This window comes from Sinohyriopsis cumingii, chromosome 12 (genome assembly GCF_028554795.1).
Source record: "Sinohyriopsis cumingii isolate HCF-2022 chromosome 12, ASM2855479v2, whole genome shotgun sequence".
Classification (NCBI taxonomy): Eukaryota; Metazoa; Mollusca; class Bivalvia; order Unionida; family Unionidae; genus Sinohyriopsis; species Sinohyriopsis cumingii.
In genome coordinates, this window is record NC_142972.1 from 104,481,054 (window position 1) to 104,487,053 (window position 6,000).

The window sequence follows — 6,000 nt, forward strand, 5'->3', positions numbered from 1 at the left end:
GTTCCAAGGTTCGAAAGCCACCTAGGCCTGCTCGGTTTAGATGACTTAATGCGTCTATTGGAAAAATCACTTAGTTCTCATTTCCTTGCTATGAGATAGCTAAGAATTTTCTAAATTTGCCTTTAAAACCAACCAAATAATATGGCAATGCGTCTGTCTCTTGACAGTGAGTTTCTGATTTTCACCAGAGGCATCCCATGTTTCAAATGGAATGGAAATGTAATGCTGCAAATGCATCGTGTGGGTGAAATATATGTCATTTGTAATGTAGTCTTTATATTTGGCATACTTATTCATGTAACATGCAAATGAGCACATTGTTCCATAGCGAGACTCTGATCAAGTATTAAGAGAGTTTTGTCACACTCCCATCCCCTCAACAAAATAGAGCAACAACGAATTGTCTTGTACATATTGTGCGTACATCTAGTTTATCAGTGTTTGTTAGGTTGTTGACGCATTATGCATGCTTGTTGTCATTACATAGAGAAGTATACTTTAGGTATGAGGTTCTAACCAGTTATCAGGCGTTATGGAATAATGAAATATTGAACATCTTAACATAAGCTGATTTAAGGGTATCTGACCAATTGTTTCTATATTTGATAGACCTTTTCACTGTTGGGCTGAAAGTCGTGTTTTGCAATCCATCAAAAAGTGTGAGATTGGGCGCAACACATATTCTGACCGAACTAAACATCCCGTATTTTATGCATTACTTAATGCTCTTTTGATTTGGTTGACATTTATTTTACCATTAACGAAGACGCATAAATCATTTTAAGCTTGGCATATGATGATTTATACAAGGATTGTATCCCAAATATTGTTATGTCGCTGACTTGGACAGGATGAAGAAATAGGTCATGCCCTGAATTGGACATGATGAAGAAACGGACTATGACATGACATGGACAGAATTAACAAACACGTAATGCCGTGACTAGATTAACAAACACGTAATGACGTTCCTTGGACATGATTAACAAACAGGTCATGCCGTGCCACTGACATCATCAAATAACACGTAATGCTGTGACATGGACATGACAAACAAACACGTAATGCCAAGACTTGGACATGATGGATAAACATGTTATGCCGTGACATAGACATGATGAACAAACACAAAAATCGTGACTCGCATATGATTAAGAAACACGTTATGCAGTGACATAGACACGATGAATAAACACGCTATGTGGATACCTGGACGTGATAAACAAACACATAATGTCGTGATCTGGCTTTTATGAACAAACACGTTATCCAGTGATTTGTGCGTATCAGTTTATAATTACTTATTATTTCAAATTGTATATAACAACAAAGTTAAAATGAGAGATCGTAAGCAATCAGAGTTCCAAAAGGTGGAGCCACAGAATACCCAGATCCCGATAATTGGTCCTTCCTTGGATTTTATATCATTTTCTAGAGTAAGAATTAGATTTGGCATTATCCCTATGCATGATTCATAATATACGTATCAACGAAAGCAAATAATTAAATTTATTATGAGGTGAATCATAAAAATATACTACCTTAGCACAATATGACATCAAATTTACCGTTTGGCTTCCTTTTCAAGTTAATAGCATCAGTATATCTAAATCATTGTGGACGTCTGTTCAAACTTAAGCGTCATCCTAGTATAAATTACAAAACTAAACTTCAGTTTTTTTTATCCGCAATATTTATTAAAGAGAAAGGAACTCCCAGATTCCTCCATATTATCTCTCTGGGATACTGTTTTCTATTATTTGGAATGTAGGGAAGGGCTGTTAAACCAAATCAGAAACAATTCGATAAAATTCTCTGGGATATTGTTTTCTATTATTTGGAATGTACGGAAGGGCTGTTAAAACAAATCAGATACAATTCGATAAAATGTGTGTTTGTTGGTTTGTGGGTTTAAGGCCGTTGTAAGCAGATAATAGGCTATACATGGTAGCCAGCATACCTTTTGATGGAAGAGAATGAGAAGAACTACATACCCATGAGAGGCTATGCATAACGGCCAATATATATGATGGAGGAAGAACCCGAAAAAACACGGGAAGAACCATCAAATATTTGGGGCTAAAACAAAATTTCCTCATTCTCACGTTGGCCGAGCCCAAGACTCGAACCCACGCGGATAAAGGTGAAATGTGAGTAATATCTAAAGGCGAGCGCATTATACCACCCGGCTACATCGGGCCCCAAGAGCATATATGCAAGTGATGTGCTTAATATCAAACCAGTAAATCCGTCATAAACTATTTCGTATTAGAGCATGAGATATAAATATGTATTGCAGTCTGGAATAAAAATGCGAATCTTGAAAATAAATCTGACATTGTAAAATATTGAACTATTATGAATATTTATAGCATTAAAAATAATATCTACAATAAAACTTACCAATAATTGCAATTTTAATATTGCTCTAACTGTAAAAAAGTAAATGCTTGTCATTTTACACAAAGTATATTAAAATAACGACTTCTTTAATTGAATATATATTAAATATCACTTTTATCAATGTTTAATATATTAAGAACAATACAACCGCAAATGGGAGGAAGAACATTTAATTCAAAATGCCTAGTTTCGTGAAAATTAAGTTATGTTTAAAGACTATAATACCCCGCCCACGACATATCTAAATAATTATTCGCAACAAATCATTGAATGGCATGCCAATTCTATAATATTAAGGAAATGCATCGTTAAAACTTACACATATAAACGAACCACAAAGATAACAACGTGAAAATAACACTCATTTTATTATATGCAGTTATGAGAACGTGTGATTTTTCAGTCTCGAAAATGATTTTGCCTAACCCCTACTTTCGCCTCAATAACTTAGATCCCTGGTTAAAAAAAAATTGTCTCTGAGTGGCAATGACCTATATGATCCGTAAGACTGAGACAGATTCAGAGCATGAACATGCTATCATTTATTTGTTTGTTCGCAAAGCAGAAAGTATACCGGAAGTAAGTTTGTAGTCCTTTGTTTCGTGATCTCACGTATCGAACTCAAGGAATGACATTGACTACTATCCTTCATTGTGACCGTTGTTTTGAGACTAGATCGCCGGAAGCACTCTCCAATTTAGGGCATAGATGCGTTAAGAAAACACTTTGTAAACTGGACTGTAACGGTCCATTGATAAATAGTTTATGCAAACAATTTATAAACTGGGTTGGATAATGCATCGATATGTGGTTTCGTAGTTTATAAATTGGGTTGGAACAATGTATCGATATGTGGTTTCATAGTTTATAAACGGGGTTGGAACAATGCATCGATATGTGGTCTCATAGTTTATAAACTGGTTTGGAACAGCTAATCGATTTGTAGTTACCCAAATTTATAAGAAATATTTCCCAAAGAGCACATGGGTGAGTTTAGATGACGGACCTTTCCGAAGAGTACTAAACGTGCTCACTAGTTTATTTTAAATAGTTTATACCGCGTTTATGTGCGTGTGTGTGTGTGTGTGTGTGTGTGTGTGTGAGTGAGAGAGAGAGAGAAATGTAATAAAGGCTGATATAACGTGAGTAGTTATACAGACAGCATCATTATTTTAAGACAGGTAACATAAACGAACCCATCATTACAAAATACAATGATCATGTACACTGAAATGGATTTTCGCTGGGGAGAGAACCTATAAATAACTTGCTTATGCTTCAGTCGGAATAATATCTGATTTTATATATGACTAAATAAAGATTTCGCCTCGAAATGTTGAATTTCGCTGTTGTGTACAACTTTTAACTTCACGTATAATAACAAGTTCATTTGAACTGCCTTAATTGGTCCAGAAGTTTCTCAGACAAACATATAGAAACGGAAAAAATTGAAATATGTTTAATGTGCCAGTTTTGACTGTCATAATTTTTATTCTAATGAGTTCTATATCTCATCATTTATTTAAAATAGCATAAAGGTAGAATCTGCAAAATTTTGCAAATATATTCACTAGGTAATAATATAGTAAAGTGCTCTCCTGAAAAAGTTAAACTACCAGCAAATTGCTACTTCATCAAAGAAATATTCACTTGGCTTGATAGGAGGAAACTATATATCGAAAGATTGTTCCAACCTAGTTTGTCAACTGCTTTTGTAACGACGTATCCATTTACCGTTACAATCCAGTTTATATACTGTTAGGAGGCCTATTAGTATGTTTCTCTTGAAAAATCGCTAGAGTCTAAACATTTTTGAACTTAGATAAAAAAGTATACAATAGCATGCTAGCCTCTTAATTTTTGGAGCAGCATAGAAAATAATGCAAATTAACCGCTATGTGGACGGCTAAACACATCCCACGTTATGACAATAATGAGAGAGAGAGAGAGAGACAAAGAGAGAAGAGAGATGGGAGTTCGTTGCTTTTATTTTTCCCCAGTGTTTAAATGGGTTAAACTCGAAACATGTCAGTGTATTATTTAATAAGGTACTAATATATACGAAAAAGTATACAATGTGTGTACCGTTGCTAATATCAAACTTACTGAGCATCACATCTTGTAATTATAATATATATATATATATATATATATATATATATATATATATATATATATATATATGCACAAATCCGTCCTTTAAGCGACAGCGTCTAAATTGCGACCTTTCGGCGACATCGCTGTATACTGAATATGAGAGAGTCATAACTGTGTCTAAATAGTTATTATTATATGCTAATTTTTCCCCGTTAACTATACATTGTCAGAATCGTTCAATATTACCCGATACTGAACTCGCGCGACAATACACATATAGCATTCACATGCATAAAGGAAATACTTTCTATTGTAAGCAAACAATGGACGCAGACGCCAGGCATCATGAAATACAGATTTGTATAATAGAGGTAAAACTGCAAAGAAATACAAGAAAACTGAATTATTAATTTAGTTACGATGTACCTGTTATCAAGTGAAGCTGGATAAGATTGGGTCAGAACCTATGACAATTAAACAACTCAGTTGTAGAAGACGAAGAATACAAAGCCGTACTTAAAGTACTGTTAGAAACCTTTTTAAATAGGGAATATTACGACGATTTCAGATTAGGACTAAAATTAAATCAATAACCAAAACATATTGTCTTGTTAAACAAAACATAAGACAGGGAAGGCAAAGATAATGCAATACAATAATAAATATTTAAATACAAAAAGAAGAGGATACAATAAAAGTGATGAAAGTACATAGCTTTATAAGATTACAAATTAACTGGCACAAAATAAGGGCAGGAGAATTCTCCAATTTATATATTAAAGCAAGAAGGTGCAAATCATGGAAGAAATAAGAAAAATAAAAAGCAGGCATATTTTGAAAAACTAAAAAAGATAACGTTACCATAACTAAACCAACACACATGCTGGAATAAATGTACAGCTTTTAAAAAGAACTAAAGATTACACAAACATATCACAGGGGGGTGATATAAGAATACGCTGGGAACATAGAATTGTCGCAAATCCCACATGAATCTAGGTCTCAATGCGAAAAAAGCGTATAATATCAAATGAAACAATTGCAGCATTCAAGCAACTCCAACAAGGAAAATCAATTGGTGCTAGTGGCTTAACGACATATTTATATATTACCTTAAAATATCTCTTAATTCCATTATAAAATATATTATATGTGAATATTCTATTAAAAAATGAAATGACGTCCACGATGAAAGAAGCCGTAGAAACAATTATGTATAATGGGAAAGGAGATGTAAAAATCATGAGTTGGATATCGATATCGTTTTTAAATAAAGACTATAAAATACATAGTAAGATCCTTTCTAACAGAATTAAAACATGTTTCGGAACCATAATTAACATTATATTCATAAAAAATTCTAACCTTAAAAAAAGTGGTGGATTTCTGTGGAAGCTAAAGGAGAGATGGGGGCCTTGATCTTATATATCAAGAAAAGGCTTTTGATAGAATAGAGTATAGTTACATAGATATAGTTTCTTATATATGCACGATGCAATT